This window comes from Pseudochaenichthys georgianus, chromosome 24 (genome assembly GCF_902827115.2).
Source record: "Pseudochaenichthys georgianus chromosome 24, fPseGeo1.2, whole genome shotgun sequence".
Taxonomy (NCBI): Eukaryota; Metazoa; Chordata; class Actinopteri; order Perciformes; family Channichthyidae; genus Pseudochaenichthys; species Pseudochaenichthys georgianus.
The window spans coordinates 28,694,763-28,713,937 of NC_047526.1; the positions used below are offsets into that span (position 1 = coordinate 28,694,763).

Sequence of the window (19,175 nt, forward strand, 5' to 3'; positions counted from 1 at the left end):
TTGCCATAACGTCACCTGCAAACCTAAAAAAAGTTCAGAGCAAAACCGGCTCGAGATACACTTTTTGTTATATTCCATGGAATGCTCTTAACATCCCGATAGCAATGAATATCTGAAGTGCTTTGACAACAAATCCATAAAAAAGAGCATAAAAGAGATGGTCGTTAATAAGGTGAACTCTGCACGACTCCTCCTCTCAGCAGAGGTCAGAGAAACATCGAAGGAAAACGCTCTGCAGGGTTCCGCCTGCTTTCTCTTTGCATTTTTTTGGGGCATCTTAATTGATCAAATGCTCGCTCACATCAGCACAAACCTCAAATACTATCACTGTGATGCTTTTGAAGCTTAAGGCCAAGACGGAATCATAAAAGAGTCATATTATATTTGTGAATTTGTATTTACGCGGTTATAAATAGCACACACTCACACAGAAACAGCTATTCTTAAGACTCTCGTAACATGAGAACATCGTTTGTCACCAGGAGGTGTTTAATGAACTAATAAACACACACTTTGATGTCAGGTTTGACTATTTGTACTCTGAGGCTTTTACCTTTCTGTTCTGCTGATTAATATCTCGGGGACATTTTGCACATTTATCCCAACACTAATTGTTACCTTGTGTTGTTCTGCAGTGTAGGATCTCAAGTGTTACAGCAGTTGCTCGAACAATGACCACATGTGGTAATCATTTCCTGGAAATGCCTTTTTAAGCATTACAAATGGGCTGACAGCGGAGTTTCCCGCTCACATCAGAGATTATCTGCGAGTTAATCGTGTAGGGTCCTACTGTGATTTGACAGGCTTTGTCAGCACAAAGGCTCCAGATGAAGTGAGCGTGGATAAGGGAACTGCTCTGCTTGTTGGATGTGCATAACCTAAAGAATTGTTCTGAGTTGTTTCTTTATCTGCCATCTGGAGGACTTGCTCCTGATCATTCCCTGCTCATCAGTTTCTCAAGGTTAATGACTGTGTGTGGACTGGAGTATAAAGCCAGCAGTGGTGCAGGAGCAGTGATGCTGTTTAGGACTCTTTGAGCATGAGTTTAAGATTTTTAAATAAGCATGAGCAGCATTTATAATTTCTGTTGTTTCTAAGGTTTTTAACCTAGAACAAGATTAATGCACAAATGTCTTGGTTATTTCCTAACACACTGCAGAGCTTGGTTACACCACTAGGTGGGACTGTTTCCTTTACATACTGAAATACTGCTATGGCATACCTGCTGGTATAATTCAAAAACTGGCCACATCAGAATCCAGTACAGACAGAGTGCTGTGGTATTTAAAAAATAATAGTTACATAGTTTGGTTTCTTATGCTGCCTAACAGTGTCATCATGTGTTAGGAGGACTAGAGGCAAGCAATTCACTGGAGCACAGATTGTACTGCATCTCTGCTGTTGGAAATGTCCCCAACAAAATTAAAGTTTGTATTGTTACTAATAATTTCAGAACTGTAGCAGCTTGTCTCCACGGTCTCATTATTCATGATGGCTAAGGGGTGAATAGCATTACTTTGGCTAATTTGAATATTCGTGTCTTTGTGTCCAGAACTATTTATTTGAGCAGACACAGTACTGATATATAAATGTATATATACATGTATGTTTTATTTGAGACTGGGCAGTTTAGAGAATTAGAGCACAAGATCTTATAAAGAAGGCAGCTTATTTTAAAACTTAGAATGTAGCTTGTTCCCCATTCAAAGGGGATGTCAACACAATAGAAGGACCCGTTTTAATCCACTCACTTTGATTTGCTGTCAGTCAGTTTATATAACTGCACGTATTGGAATCTGCTGGTGGGATTGACTCTGGTGACGATCCATCAGGACTGTTTAACAGTTGGCATGAGTCAATAGTGGGTTGAAACACGTTGCCTGTGTTCACCTGCACAGAAGTATAGAAACCAAGATGAGAACACATCAAGACATTTGAGCTCTTAGACCAGAACGTTGTTTTCATCTTTCTGTTTTCGCTTTGTCTTTCAGTGTCCTTATTGAAGCAGTCCTTCTTTTTGATCTGCATCAGCTATCGCTGATGAATCTTTTTCAGTCAGCGAGGGAGGGCTCATATTTCTCTTGAAGCACCTCTACCCCCTCAGAATACCAATAAGTCTTACAATGGGCCTAAAATCAATATGATCCTTTCCAAATCTGTACTTCTTCCTCTCTCCGATTGTCTCTCAACCTTAGACTCTCTGCCGTGATATAGGACAGGGAAGAGGCTGGGGAAGGAGGGAGGACGTGAGGGGAATGCGAGGGCGGTCGTACTTGGAGATGCCGGTGGAGCTGTGTTCTGCTGGTTGGTGAAATATGCGGTCCTTTGGATAAAAGGTCATCTGAGGACTTCGAAAGACGGGAATGAGTTCAAGTCCTGCGTTGTAATTCCCTTGCCACTGGTGCAGTTGGACTGACACCATCAGTTGCTGGCGTGCTTCCATAGTTTGGCTTTGTGCAACTTTGTCCACGGCTTGCATGCCATTTAAACACCTTGCACATGGGCTGAAAACGACTTGTCTGATCTCGTTGACGTCAGCTGGGTCCCGACAAGACCAGGAAACGACTCGCTCCCTTTCGGCCGGAGGAGTGATGTCATCGCAGGGAGAGCTTGAGGTTGGACGACACTTTATTGAGCTTGACGCTTTTTTTGTTCACCAGGAGCAACAGACGTATGAGCACATGCATCAGTCAGCACGAGGAAACGGAGCAGGACAGCTAAATAACACATTTGTTTGTGACTTGTTATAAACCCCCCTGAGAGGGAAAAGGGCGTGAGGCTCAGAGAGAGAGAGAGTGAGATGCAGATAGGGGAAGAGGGACAGCGTGAGTGTGCATGCTGATGGGGATAGAAACGTGTGGAGCTTCAGAGCTGCAGAATCCTGAATCCAGCAGATGGAGACTCCGCGTCCGTGTTTTGCGGTGATCCTGCGGAGCAACATGCAACTCGCGCCGCTGCCTCGCACTGCTGCAGTGGAGGAGTAAATGCGGAGCCCAACACTGCTCCAGGTGATCCACAGCAGCCCAGCCCGGCAGACTGCTCCCTCCTTAGCCTTCCCTCCTCTCCTCCTCCTCTTCCTCCTCCTCCTCCTCCTCCTCCTCCTCCACCTCCTCCACCTCCTCTTCCCTCTCCTCGTCTTCCTCCTCTGTCAGTGCTCCATTCCTCTGAGGGCTGTGAAAAAAAGAATAAGAAAGGAGCAGAAAAACAGAGGAGAAACCCTGCTTTGCCCCTCCATCCTCAGATGTGAAACACCTCTGCATGACTGTCCGCTGCTTCCCTGTCATCGTGTGAAGACGCACCGCATATGTGCTCCAATGTCTCCGGAGCATAGACTCGCTGCAAGGTAAGAAGACTTATTCAGAAAAAACGCTTTGAGCCTTTGCTGGCGCTTATTTTTTTCTCGTGACATATACCGTGCAACTGTTACAGCATTGTGTGTGTGTGAATTGAACAGGTAGATGTGAAGTTGGCACAGCAGATAATTGGTATGCCACGCTATGGATAGAAAAATAAACCCCTCACAGAGAGATCTTTATCGGATTTGAAAACAAAATTACATGTCTTCAGTTTTGGAGGTAAAGCATCTTGTTTCCCCTAAATCACAGCGATCCGTGCAGGTGTGTGTGTGTGTGTGTGTGTGTGTGTGTGTGTGTGTGTGTGTGTGTGTTCATATGTGTGTGACAGGAACCAGCAGGGTGGGAGGGATAGCTCCTCAACAAGGCTTCTCGATGGGCAACAAGGGGATTTTCATCTTGACAATGTGGCCCAACAGCTTTCCATCGATCTTCTTACGGCCACGGACGTCGGCACAATCTCTCTCTCTCTGGCTTGACTGACTGCCTTCTTTAATGGAACCAGTAGTTAATCATTATGTAACCATTTTGATCGGTCCTGCTTGGCTGCAGAGAGAGAAAGAAGGCTTTCCCAGTCGATTTACATGTTTCTCTTCATGCCTTATTCGTCACTGGTGGAGGGAATTGAAGATGAAGAGAGGGAACCAAGGGGAGATAAGGATACAAGCAGGTTGACGGGGACAGTGAAGGAGGAGGAGGGGGGGAGGAGGAGGGGGGGGCAGGAGACCTTACTCCATCACTTCATTCAGCTGAACAGTGTGAAGCCTCAAAGCTATAACCTGTATGTGACCTAATGAGGGTTCATCACTTTTACCTCACACACACACACACACACACACACACACACACACACACACACACACCACACACACACACACACACACACACACACACACACACACACACACGCACACGCACACGCACACACACTAGTTGGTGCTGCAGCGATATCCAAATCCTGCATTCTGCTGTTTGACAGAGCTTCAGGGCTTTTTCTACGTGTGTGTGTGTGTGTGTGTGTGTGTGTGTGTGTGTGTGTGTGTGTGTGTGTGTGTGTGTGTGTGTGTGTGTGTGTGTGTGTGTGTGTGTGTGTGTGTGTGTGTGTGTGTGTGTGTGTGTTGAAACCTTTGACAGTGACTCGCGTTCCGTTTAGCTTCTGGATTTGTTTGCCCACAAATATCACAGAATGTGTTGGTTAGGAAAAAAATCTGAAAAAAGAACATCACCATAAACGCTTCTTCATCCCAAAACAAATTCACGTTCGGATAGCATGCCATGTTTTTTTTTTATAACTGTACTGTACAGCAGAGGACTGACGGATGCGCTTTATCACTGGGAGCATTCATCCTTGCGTTCTGACACCGGCAGGCTCACACATGTACTGTGCGTGCAGCATTTGCCCTTGCAACATGCTGGTACACTGTACACACGGTGATCTAAAGGCACATGCACACAGTCACAGTCACACGGCTATGTGCAGCTGCTTTCATGTGTACGAGGTGTACGAGGTGCTCGTTTGTCATGTGTTGCATTAGGATGCAGAGGAGGATCTCAGAGCAGCAGAGACTCAGCTCCTCTCATCTCCCAGGCAGCTTTTACTGCTCTGATTCTCCAAAAGATACATTAGTATCCTCAAAATGCTTCATTATTTCGTGTCCAACAAGAATACAGTGTGAACAGCAGCATCCACTAGAGGCTGCTGTTCTTATAACACCACCACAGAAATGATGGGCGAGATGGTCCACATACACTTTGGTCTGACTCATTATGCAAGAGGCTTACTGTGGACATTTAAAGTTCCATATTTTGAGAAATATGCATTTGCTTTCTTGCTGAGTTATATGAGAAGACTGACACCACTCTACGGTCTGTGCAGTTACTATGAGGCTGCAGCTAGTTAGCTTAGCTTAAACTCTGGAACCAAAATGTAGGAACAACAGCCTGTCCTTTTACGGGGGCTTTCGTGCCCAGACTTCGAGTAACTTCCACAAGTATTAGCTGGTTGCCGGACAGGATCGCTGTTTAACCATGTGTTCTGTCTTTATGATGAGCTATGCTAATTTTCTAAATGTGGAAAAGGGTTTATCCTTTAGGGAAGATGAACGTTTATCAAAGTGTATGGTAACCTGTTACATTAAGATATCCTAAATTGAGGATAACCAAAGAAGAAATTGGTCGTAAACAATAAAACAATAGGATTCATCCTGTGCAGCTAAGATCTCTGATATATAGTTCATTTTGAGACTTTGCCGTGTGTTGTAAAATTACGAGTGAGTTGTCCTCGGAGGAGCACGAATATTCAAACTAAACTTTACAATCTGGCGAGAACAATTAGCTGGACAGAGGGATGGTAAGACCAACAGATAGAATGCAGTTAGAGCTTCTGTTTACATCCTTCTCAATAGATGACACATAAAAACATCCTCTACACGTTAATTATAGATTTCATGTTCAAGATCTCTTTTGGACACGACATTGTGCTTTATTCGTCCTATTTTGCCACAGGGCGATCAGTCATTTGAAACAGTTTATAAAATGGCTAATGTTTGGTCACCCTCTTCGTTTTACTCACTGAGAGTGTTTGTTTGTCTTTAGGATTGACGCTGCAGTGCATCTGGCTGTTGATGGCATATTTTCTCTCTGTTTTGCTGCAGGGGTTTGGAGGTCAGGATTGAATGATTAACCAGCCATTAGCTGACGAGTTGATTCATTGATGGGTGCAGAGCAGGACGACAGTAGACATAACAGTGACTTCAGTTCAATTTAAAGTGATACATCCACAACATTTCTATTAAAGATACCCTTTCTGTCGTATGTATGGTTTTAAAGAAATAGCTGAAAGTCAGATCATTTTTTGAAAAGGGGCATTTATTACATCTGTCCGTCTGAACTTTACTTGATCTCAACGATGGAAATGAATCAGTAACCGTTTTTATATTGCACTGAGAAGTTGAAGTGTTGATGACAGCCGCCTCAGGGAGTGACACTTTGTGAGATCTAACAATTAATTTACATTGAAATGATTCAGGATTTGATTTATTTGAGCAGCTTACCTATTTAGGTGTCAACGTGTTACAACTTCCCATCTTTCATCTGTCGTCACACTCTTGCCTCTTTCTGGTGACACCCTGGTCTTTTCACCTGCTTCCTCTAAACCAGTGTTTCTCAAACGTCTTCATACCAAGCACCACTCAACCAATACAAAAACACTTGCGGACCACCTAACTCCACAAATATCAAAAAACACATCGTTATTCTAGAACAGATTACAAATCGCCTGAAAATGGTACAAACAAGTGGCAACATGTGTGACGAAGGTGTTTATCTGGGCTATAGCATGCACTTGAAAGTGAAACTTAAGCTCGCTCCATTGCGGAGATATTCCCGCGAGAGTGCGGGAAACTTAAATGTATTTATTTATTTCAAATGTGAAATGTTACCAATATACTCACGGACCACTAGGGGGCGCTAGTTTGACACACTTTGAGAAGCACTGCTCTAAACCAGTGTTTCTCAAACTTTTTCATACCAAGGACCACTTAACCAATAAAGAAACACTCGCGGACCACCTAACTCCACAAATATCCCAAAACACATCGTTTTTTACAAATCGCCTGAAAATGGTACAAACAAGTGGCCACATGTGTGATGAAGGTGTTTATCTGGGCTATATCATGCAATCAAAAGTGAAACTTAAGCTCGCTCCATTGCGGAGATATTCCCGTGAGAGTGTGGAAAACTTAAATTTATTTATTTATCTCAAAAGTGAAATTTTACCAATATACTCACGGACCAGTAGGGGGCGCTCACGGACCACCAGTGGTCCACGGACCACACTTTGAGAAGCACTGCTCTAAACTAACACTGTAGGGATATAGCATAACGTTAGCATTTTGCTTCTTGCGACTAGATTTATGATTCGAAAATTATAAAAGTAGGGTAGACATGTGGATATTATCCGGCTGAACACAACGTGATCCGTCTCTTAAATGTGTCTCAACCACAGACCTTATTTCGAGCTATTTTCCAAAATCCTAGGGAGAAATTGCATTGCGTTTTTGACAAAGGAACCGGAAGGAGTTTACATCCGGGTTTTAGGACGCGTCACTGCGGTTCTCTATTGTCAACAAAGACTTTCAGTTATTTGCAGCTCAAGATAAAACGAGTACAGAAAATACATTATTGTAGATCCAAAAAGCAGAACATTACAAGCACACTTGAGATCTTCTCTGTACAGCCAACAGTTCCTTGCTCAAATGTATTCAGTAGGAACGATTAATGAACCATTATCAGCCAATTACCAGATTGTTTGTTGACTAATGAATGACCAATCATTTTGTCTATAATCCTCACATTTGAGAAGCTGGAACCAAAGACTATTTAGCATTTGTTGCATGAATCTGATGTCCTATTCATTGTAACTAAGCAATATGTTCTGTTATATTCTCGGCTACAGTGTTTGTCACAGTGTTTTCCTGCTGCAGTGACCCAAGACTCCCCACGGGGACCATTAACGTTTCACCTCAGCTTTGTTATCTTAATGTTTCCTGGGCCCCCGATGTTCAGTCTTGTGGCACAAGCGAAGAGTAGCCGGATGGAAATAACCAGAATCCTGATTCCCATTTTAATCCCTCTTAGTGGTGCTTGGTATAATACCATGTTAGGTAGCGAGAGAAGCTGCGTGGGTGTATGAGTGAGTGGAAGAGTGAACATGAGTTAGAATATACAGAGCATTCAGGGGAGTGAGCAGGAAATTGGCAGCAAAAAGCACAATTGATACCATTTATTGTTTTGTACTAGAAACATGGAAACACGCACTCTTCTCACATTTGATCTGAGCAGCTAACTGTGAATGACATAACTGCAGAGGATGTGGTTGAATGTTCTGGAGGATTTAGGACTCAGAAATGGTTTGTGTAAACGTGTGTCTTGACTGGATGATATACAGGTATGTCAGAATAGCCTTAATCACACACAACGCTTTGTACCACACACGTTTAAGTGCTGGTGAGTGTCCATTCTGAATTTCAGGGCAAATGTCTCATTGTCACTCAAATATCAGTTACTTTAAAACAACCTCAGTGAAATGTTTCTCTGCTCTACTAAGCTTGCACTATGACCTACACTCTCAAAAGATTAGCTTCTTGGGGGTTTGAGGCAGAATCAGAAGCAAATTCCTTGAAATCAGGGGGTTTATTTGAAATTGAACGCCTGGCTTGTGTGTTTTTATCAAAATCTATAAAGTGTAATGCTAGATATGAAGGGAAATCATTGACGAGCAAAGACGAGACTGAAATCATGCAATCTGCATTGATCAGCTTGAGGAGAGAATCCCTCGACACAGCCCAATACACTAGTTTGAGTGTATTGCCCTCGTTGAGCATGAGGAAACCCCTCATCCAGGTGTGTGTGTGTGTGTGTGTGTGTGTGTTGTTGTTTTTTTGGGTGGGAAAAAGCTGTTGCAATTAATAATGTAATCAACCGCCTGGTGTGTGGTGTGGTTTGGCTTCCTTAATGAGGACTGGATTCATCCTCAGTCTCTGACAGTACGTCGAGTGGGAGATGCTGCTCTCCAGCCTGTTTCCATGGAGATACACAGGAGCTGTAGTGTTGCCCCCCCCCCCCCCCCCCCCTTCTGCTGTACATTTCTACCAAACAGTGCTGCTTCATGAGAGGGATCTGGGCCAGGGTGTGCATGAGTGTGTGGGATATAACGGTGTGAAGACAGGCACATTTACACGTATCGCGTTATTGGCGGAGAGGCTTATGCTATTGAGGTAGTATTAAGCTCTGCGACTGCACTGAATGTGCGAGTATGTGTGTGTTGCAGCTCCGTTTCTCTGATAGTGTGGTTGTGAAGTGTGTGTGTGTGTTGTAATATCTCCTCTGGTGCTGGTAGTAGCTGCTAATCTTGATTATCCTCTGTAGCAAATGTCCAAGTGTGAGCGTGACTGTGTGTGTCAGTGTGTTACAAAGGCTGCATGGTGAGTGGTTATTGACAGGGTGTGTGTGAGAATGCGCATGTTGGGTACGTGAGCTAGTGAGTCAGAGTGACACTATCACTGTGACAAAAAAAGAGTGACAGAGAAGAGTGAGAAGGTTTGGAAGAGGGAGACGGGGAAACAGAAGGTGGCAACACATGATCTAATGAATGCAGACAACGACGGTTGAATGCAAACCGTGAACAATGTGATGTCATTCAAAGCTGCATTCTGTGAGCTATATTTGGGCCATTGTGTGTGTGTAGTAACGGGTTGTATCCCAAGAGGGCTGTAAGGACAGAAACTCAGGTGACAAATGTTTCCTGGCCGAGCAAAGAGGCCACCACGGGGACCGAGAGCGTGGAAAAAGGATCTTTCTGTGTTGGCAGCATGAAGCAGTGCAGACCTGAGCGGCGTCCTGCTGAAGGAAGAAGGCCAGGGCGATCCCTGTAGCAACAGCTTTTCTAATCCCGAAGCTCGGCCCTGTCAATAAGCATCCTGTATCTGTTTGAAGGGTCGCTCCGCACTTTGATTCATCGACCCGATCTGTTTGTTTTTAGGTGATGCTGCCTGGTTTTGTCAGAAGCGCATGGTAATTGAGATACAGCCGAAGTAAACGTTTCATATCAATTACATTTGATCTGCTAAAACCAAAAGATAATCCGTTTACTATTGCAGAGGACTAAGAACACGTCAAATACTCTCACAGTAGAAGCAGTAGCCGGCAAAGATTGGGGATTTTGATAACAATGATTCAGATAAAAATGGTGGCAGATTAATTTTGATTAATTGACCAATTGTTCTTTTTAAAAAAAATAAAAAAAATAATTTATAGAAGGACCATGCATACAAAAACATTAATCTCAGCAAAGAGAAGAGATGCAATACGCCAGATTATAGCTAATAGCTCATTTCCATCTGTGGTCCTCAGACAGGTTCATAACAATCAATAAACAAATAATAACATTGCATGATCTCTATCAGTCAAACAATTTTAAAACCTGATTTAAGTACAGCTCAATACATTAATACATAGTACACTTGAAACACTCTACATGTGAGCAAACGGTTACTTTATGTACACATCCGGCAGTTACGGAGCAACATTAACATTCATGTGGAGTGGTGCTGCGGACACCTGATGAATGCAAGTCCAATATTCACTCTCCTTCTCTAACTCCTGAGGGAAATATCTGTCTCTTTAGCTGCTAAATCTTCAACTGTGTTCACCAGCCAGTCGCACACTGTGACTGTCTGCTGCTGTGATGGGTGTTAGCTGGAAAGAGCTGCCAGCTGCGGCCAAAAACAATGCTTAATCAGTAACAGATTGAACCACATCGTTGTGGGCTGGACAGGTCAACAAAGAGCTGAACGAAGCTATACGGCTCTTTAAAACTACTTGGGGAAAAGCTGCTGGTCGAAGTGATTATTTTCTATATGTTCAAATAAGCAAACTTTCCTTCCACATGTTTCTCATTGATTAAGGAATAGTTATTTCAAATGAAATGATAAGAACAACTTTAAATGGATAAAAAAAAATGGTGGCCAGATAAAATAATTGTTTAGGTGTATAGTAAGTATCTAAGTATTTTTTTTAATCCTCAATATGGCCATACGACACACATACATCCCCAACCACATACACAAAGCAGATATTGGATAAAACAGTAAATGGATACATGAGGCAAACCTTTTCTTGATTAGCTCTTACGTTTTACATTTTCATACCATAGGAAAAAAGGTATACAAATCGGCTTTATCGACCTATGTAGTGTAAATAGGATTGCTATCATGCGTGAAATTGATTTGAGTGTGTGTGTGTGTGTGTGTGTGTGTGTGTGTGTGTGTGTGTGTGTGTGTGTGTGTGTGTGTGTGTGTGTGTGTGTGTGTGTGTGTGTGTGTGTGTGTGTGTGTGTGTGTGTGTGTGTGTGTGTGTGTGTGTGTGTGTGTGTGTGTGTGTGTGTGTGTGTGTGTGTGTGTGTGTGTGTGTGTTCTCTCTGCCAGCATCCATAGTGAGCTTCTCCATAGCTGATAATAGGATAGGCAGTGTGAGCCTGTGGAGAAGCTGGGTGGTCGCAGTCATGTCAGTCCATCGCTCTCTGGGGAGCACTTATAGGATCAGTAGGGAGAGGGCAGGACAGAAGCTGTGTGTGTGTGTGTGTGTGTGTGTTTTATGTGTGTGTGTGGACACTATAGGTTAACATTACCACATGGGGTTAATCCTTGGCCAGTGCCATGGTACCCGCCGTGTGTTAATGGCCAAAGTGTTCTGACTCACACAGGGCGGCGCCGCCTGCCAGGTGGTACATGTCCACACAGGGAATTCAATGTGCTAATGCTAATGTGCTGAACCAGCAGCCAGTCGGGTACGGGGGAAGCCTCAACCCCACGGCGCGGCACGGTGCGCCGCCGAGATGGTTCACTCAGCTGGACGCTCACTGTTTCTAAAAGAACATCTGCTTTGACTGGCTTTCATCCAAATAATTTGTGCTCCATCACTTCAGTGATAAGGAATCTCTTTATTCCAGGTTACTGTCCTGTATGCACAGCCGGAAGAGAACAGTATAAACAGTGTTTTCTACTTCTTTTGTAGTTGATTTTAAACACAAACTGACTTTCTACCCTCAACAATTCTTTCAACGTTCAATTACTTTGGCAAATGCCTAAGTACTCTCTAATCAGGAGGCTCTGCCCACTTGGAAACAGCAATCTAAGAGGTTTTTTACTTGACTCCAGCAGGCTGCTGGCATACAGCCCCCAGCCCGGGCTAAACAGCAAACCCTTGGCATGAGCATCAGCACAACTTGAGCGTGGAAGTGGAATATCAATAATGTTGGATATTCCACTCAAAAATGGATCCATCAAGACTCTTATGGATTAACTTGAGTTTGCTTTTGAGTTCACTTAGCAGTTTGGTTAATGTTTTAATTGTGGTTATTAAGATGGTAATCCTTTTAAGAGAAAACAATTTGAATAAAAACATCACTGCTAGGACTGCTTTCAGGGGTATGTTTTGCTGCTCTGATGAGATTTGATATAATACTTACTTTCTTTATATTTGCTGAAATACCTTAACTAAGAGTACAGCGTTTTGTACACGAACAAAATGAAACCGTTTAGTTTGAGGCCTTTTAGCCTTGGAGTATTTTAATTGCACGGTGTTACATTGATCTGTCCCTACAGAAACAGTGGCCTTTAGTCGAAAGTGTCATGGCACACATCGACAACACAGTCGGACTCCCTGCAGGTGGAGACAGTTTCATTCTAAAGTAATTATGGGAAATAGGGCTTGTCTTGGTTTGCTCAGAGGACTCTGCATTGGGTGAAAAGTGTTGACATACCTCTTTCTGTGGCTGGGATCGTGATCTAGAAAAACCCATATCTACTGACCAGATTTTACAAATACAAGTCCAGGGGGTCCGCGGGGTCTTAAAAAGTATTAAAAGATGATAAATAAATTTAGCGGAAATGAAGGCTATTAAAAAGTATTAAATGGCATTTTCCAAGGTTTTACATTTTGTATCTTGTTTTCAATAAGTATATAAATGGTCCAAAGAGGTTGTGTTCTACAGTCTGCCTGAATGTAGTCATGGCGTAGGTGTGTAGTGTGATTCTGTGGAGTTTATTGATGGCATCCCGTTGGATTTGACGTCACCTGAACAGGACATCGCACGCTCACTGCTTGATAGCGCGAAAAGGTCCGTTTACGCCGGTTGTTAAACAACATCGTTATGGGGAAATGCAAGTCTGCGTCCAAATGGTTGGAAGATAAGGAGGAAGGATAATCAATACTGTCTATAGTCAATGTGAGGTAAACGTGTGTAACCGGTTAAAACTCGAAGTGGCGATGAGGTCTTAAAATGTATGGGAAGGGTCTTAAAGAAGGTCTTAAAACATCTTACATTTGACTTCAGGGTTCCTGCATACACCCTGAAGTTAGAAAGACAGGAGAAGCTGTCGCCACATGAGTTAAAGAGAGTGTTCAAAGTGGGGTTATATGAGGACCATAGTCCGTGTATAACCTACAGTAGATGGCGGTTGGCTCACCCCAGTTTTGGAGACTGTAGAAGCACTGGAGCAAAGGAACGTACTGCTGCATGTGGGCAGCACCGAAGCTATAAAAAACCCATCAGTTTAAGTTTAGGCTATATCAAGATTTCTTCACAGCTTTGCCTTTCCTTCAGACAGTTCTTTCCAACAGGGAACTAAAGCTTGCAGAATCTCCGGTTTGCTGGTTTACTTCTCTAATTCTGTCACGTCTTCAATGGAGTCAAAAAGCTGTAACTGTTAGAAATGGCTGTTTGGTAGCAAGGTAAATATATAGCGTCGACTTAAGACTAATAATGATTGTTTTAGCTGGGCCTTTCTTTTCTTTTTTAGCCTAAAATAGGTTTTGCTGATACCCCCATTGAAAGCAGTGCATCGTTTTGCTTCCATGCTGGTACTCCTGTCTGTCTCTGCGAACTGGGGGCACTACCTTTAACTAGCGCAGGTAATACAATGACTATAGATAAGTACCTCATACAATCCACTTCAAACTATCTAAACTCCCCCTTTAAATGTTTTGTGCAGCTGACCGGAACCAGTAAACTCAAATAAAAGCCAATTTCTCTAAGGTAAGAGAGCGACCACCAGAGGGCACTTTCCTTGTTATATTCCTGGTGAAACAGTGTTTAAATATTAAAAGTATTTGCCTCTCTACAGGGCATTTTAGACAGGCCACTTTAGAGTGGAATGTGTGTGTGTGTGTGTGTGTGTGTGTGTGTGTGTGTGTGTGTGTGTGTGTGTGTGTGTGTGTGTGTGTGTGTGTGTGTGTGTGTGTGTGTGTGTGTGTGTGTGTGTGTGTGTGTGTGTGTGTGTGTGTGTGTGTGTGTGTGTGTGTGTGTGTGTGTGTGTGTGTGTGTGTGTGTGTGTGTGGGGCATGCAGTATTCTGAGAGGAGGGAGAGACATTTGAAACATTCACCTCCTTTTCAAGCCGTTATGCCATCAGCCCATTACAACCAGAAATCAAATCTCTCTGCTCACTTAAGTCAGCACACGACACATGATTTGGAGCAGCATACAAATATTCCACATTCCCATTCAGGACTCGTAAGCCAGACAGTTTGAAAGCAGGTGTATGACCCTCTACTACCAGCTATGCTTTTGTCACTCTCTTAGCTAGAATCATATTTTCAAAACGATCCAATTCTACTGACAGTTGTGTCGTGTACAAACTCACCATGCAGTTTTTTTGGGAGTTAACCCTGATCTGACAATTCAGATTGATATAATATAATAATACTGGGAGGGATGAAACCCTCTTTAATGGTCACACATGCAGAGCACACAGTGACATGTGTTCTCTGCTTTTAACCCATCCTAGTGCCAGGAGTCTAGTACTAGGAGCAGTGGGAAGCTATTACACACACGCCCGGGGAGCAATAGGAGTGGGGGGGGGGGGGGGGTGTCCGGTGCCTTGCTCAAGGACACCACGGCAGGGCAGGAGGTGAACTGGGACCTCTCCAAGTAGCAGTCCACACTCCATTTTTAGGTCTGTTCCGGGACTTGAACCGGCGACCCTACGGCTCACAGCCCAAAACTGACTGAGCCGCTGCCGGTGCAGTGCTTGTACTGACTTACCTTACCTATTGTGGAGGACACCTCTGTGTAGCAGCAATGCAGTGGGAGTCACCGACTCATGAAGGAGACACGGGATGAGCTGGAGCTTTGACGTCAAACACTGATGGTTTATTTGGAGTTTCGGCCGTAGAGTTGACGAGACAGGTGGTGCGTCACGAGTTGACACAGCGGTTGCCAAACCAATTCTGAAGAACTCTTTCTGCAGCTCCAGGTTTTAACTAGTTCGGAGTGTAATAATCAACTTTCTTTATCAGTGAGACTAAACAAATATGGACCCTGAATCTAACTAGAGCTCTCGTCCATAGGAAAGAATGTGCGCCAGGGAGCCTACGTCCCTGAACAGTAAACTACCTCATGGCGGCTTGTGCTCTGTCATAGACTGGCAACAACAATGCGCCCAAGCTGCCCCTCCTTAAGAGAGATAGCAGCAATACCCAAGGCCGTAGACCTATGCCATGGGAAAGGAGACGGTGAGAGGAGAACATTATGAACTGTGTCAAAGGTTGAATACTTAGGCAAATTATTCCCTAACACCTATCTGATAATTACATTGGGATCAATCATAGTAAAAACAAACAGTGGTGGAATATGGCTCAGTTTATCAAGGAACATTGAGAAGCTTTTTTTAATAATTCTACTTTATCACATTTAATGCACAATGTAACTTTTTACTTCACTATATTTCTTTGAAAACTACTTTGAAGAATCAGGTCCAGAATAATAATACTTACTGTTGCAGTTTAAGATGATCTTTGACTGTTCCTTTGGTGAAAAGAAGCTGATCCTTACCAGCTGCAACATTAAGGGGATGGACAGATATGCATGCTCTTCAGTGTGTAATCCATTTCCTTTTACAGCCCTTTTATTTAAATACATGAACAAGTGAAGTTCAATTTACTGAGTGCATTAGCTTGCTGGTATCATGAGCCATCTATGTTGGGATTTATTTGATGCTAATGTTGAAGTAACATACAGGTGGTGCAAGATGCCCCTGGAGATTGTAAGTGCGGTTTTATTCAGACGTACGGTTTATTATATTTGATTAGAAATGCCTAATACAATTATTTTACAACAATATATGGACTTAGTTGTGCATCTTACTTATAAACAGATGTTTTTATTTTGCATAAATAATGTAGTAATGAATTAAAGTGGGTTTTAAGTGGTCTATATTAACTAGAAGATGTTCTGTGCTTCAAAAGAGCTACGACAAACAGCATTATCATAATTTAAATGGCCATACCTCCGTAATTCACTTTAATCTTATACAATACCTACTGAGTGCTTTCTGGTAATGAATTGTTCCCCTGGAAACACAATGAAGGTACATTATGTGCACATACTGTATCCAAACCCCATACTGTCTTTCATGTTTCGTGGTGAAAATTCAAGCTCAGTTTTAACGGAAGTATTTATTTGTTAAGGGGAAATGAAAATGGTTAAGCATGCGATCGTAATCAAATCGTATCTAGTTCATATGAGCTCTGTGGAATTACCCCGTGTGCTTTTACTGAGAGTCACATTACCAAATAGTTTGCATCCATTACATTTAAATAAAGCATTTAGATGATGCATTTAATGCCCTGGAGGGTTCTGATTTGAGATCTCTCTTTTCCCCTCTGGAGCTGCTATCCATTCAGGCCGTTATCCCTGCACAAAACCCTTCACATCAGCAAAGCCACCTCCCAAGGCGCTCTGAAACCATGACAAAGAATTGCTATTTATGACTGTCGAGGGGCATAATAAGAAATATTGCTGTGTGAAATACTCGGTTTGTGTAATCTCTCTCAGCAGCTTCTTTATTAAAATATTATGTCACTGCGGTGTGCTCTTGTTGTCTTAAGAAGAAACAGCTTCTGTTGAGTGTCAGACTGCAATGAAAAATCACACTCAAGTGCACGAGGCATACTTGTGTGCAGCGGAACACAGCTGACGGAAACACATCAGCAGGACCTCATAATGGCCATCGACCAATAAGGACAGCAATAGAGATGAAGCCACTTGAAATGCTACACTAAATATAGAAGTGAAAAGAATTCCCAAAACCTGTGCCGATAAAGGATAGTATACATATTCTACATATTTAACTCAAATCATTAATACAAAGCAAGGAGTTTGAATGCTCAATGCCCTGAAAGACTTCTTTTGGGTTCCTCCCTGGGAATCTGTAGGTAGACTTACTCACACAGTGTGTACTGTCTGTCACAGTCTGTCAGTCACCTGGCTGTGTAGTCTGTGCACTGAAAAGTGTTCTCTGGTTAGCTAAGAAAAGGTAGTTGTTTTGTCACACTTAAGCACGAGACAAAACGTGTGTATCCTATCACTTGTTTAAACTCTATAAGGCAGGGGGGTCAAACTCAATTTCATCAAGGGCCACATCAGCATTATGGTTGCACTCAAAGGGCCGGTTGTAACTTTAAGACTATATAAACATACGTATATAAATATTTAATATATATACAATAATGTATTATATTACTTTATTGCCTCTGCATTGGATTATTATCGGATAGGGTAAACACTTCAGAAATAGCTACGACTGAAAGAAGAAGTCTAGGGCAAATAAGTGCAAGTCTCTTCAGTGAGAATGTCACAAAATTATTTTAAAAGAAAAGTCAAATTCTGAAAAAAGTGACATTTAAATAAAAAAAGGGAAAAAAAAAAAATCTGATGTAAGATGCATTGTGGGACATGTAGTTTATGGACATGGTGCATCTGTAAATCGGCCTGTAACCGTATAATAAACATATTACATTCTTTCAGAGCTCTTGCGGGCCACATGAAATGAAGTCGCGGGCCGGATTTGGCCCCCGGGCCTTGAGTTTGACACCCCTGCTATAAGGTAACGCTTCCTACACTTGGAAAATCCTGCCAGGTAACACATCCAGGAAGCAATTACATGTGAAACAAATACATGCTATGCATTATCTACGGCAGGATTGATTTCACAGGGTGAAGGACATTCATGTGAACAGCAGGTCTGTTGTGAACATGTGGAAACAACACTTCCAAAACAGGTCAAAAGTAAAAGCTAAAAATCTCCACACCTGGCCAAGAAACCATTAAGTCATTGGTATTTATTATAATCCTATCAAGCCCCCCATATATATTTGGGTAATTTAATGCAATATAGGACAGCAGAAATCTTCCTTATTTGCCTTTTCAAAAGATGAACTGGGTAAAATACAAGGCTGTGAACTGTACAGTTACATCACATGACCCGAGACACATGATTTAATATGCGTATTGTAAACTGTATACCTCTTATTTTCTTTAACTGATATAGCAATAAAGGTGAATGACTTCCAGCAGCTCAGGATAACGTTGTTTTTTCTATTAACTATCCGTATGAATGGTTTCAGTGGTGCACTATTATAACTGCAAAGCTCCACATGTGTGCACACAGAGGCACACTGATGAGCACTGATAGGCTACATTATGTAGACATCTGGTTACACTGAGAGGCCAAGGGTGGCTAAAAGAAACATCTTGTGCACATGATAAGACACTTGTTTCTGGAAAAGGATTAGCAAGTGAGTAAACAGAGCTAATAGTCATTTGGTTCCATGACACACTGTATTAGTTATTAGCCTGTTTGATGCATTCAATGTATTATTCATACGGTGTGGTTAGCGGCTGCAGTAAGAGGAGGAGAGAGCATGGCATCCTTCGTTTCACACCATTTGCAACAGAAACAGTTCCCTAAACACACTATGTGGCTTATTCATGTATGCTTTATTAAATAGAATTGGATGCTTTTGCATTTATGTTTAACATCAAGATTGTTTATAAATGTGGAGGTTAAACAGAGCAGTATTTGCATAACTACGTTTTTAGTTTGGGCTTAAGGGAAAGATGGTATAAGAGTAGGCTCACAGTCAGACTTTGAAAACCAGAGGCTTGACAGGATGTTAATCTGCGTCACTCCACAATAACTCTCTTGGCACTGAGATATCTGCCCTTAAAACGTACTCCCTGGCTCATGCGGTGTTTGAAACAGAAACCCACTCCACTCAGATTGGCCGGTTTTGTTGTGGTCACTACATGTTCCCCGTGAAGGCCATGCTCCATTGAAGCAGTGCGGTTTCCGTCACTCCTCTGCAGAAGCATTTGAAGTGTAATAGACAATCCCCTTCTTGATATTGTATGAAATGCTTCAGAGGGCCCTAACACGCGCACGCACACACACACACACACACACACACACACACACACACA

At 42.6% G+C, this 19,175-nt stretch overlaps 1 protein-coding gene across 2 annotated transcripts in view; it reads left to right on the forward strand.

Moving 5' to 3' along the window:
• Positions 1-19,175, forward strand: part of LOC117439990 (disks large-associated protein 2-like) — a 119,880-nt gene that overhangs the window by 1,585 nt on the left and 99,120 nt on the right. The window contains exon 1 of one of the 2 annotated variants that reach the window (XM_034076164.2): positions 3,128-3,343. The exons of the other annotated variant lie outside the window; for it this stretch is intronic. The gene's annotated coding sequence lies outside the window, so the exon portion shown is untranslated. Of the gene's footprint in view, positions 1-3,127; positions 3,344-19,175 lie in introns of those variants that run through there. 2 annotated transcript variants of the gene reach the window in all.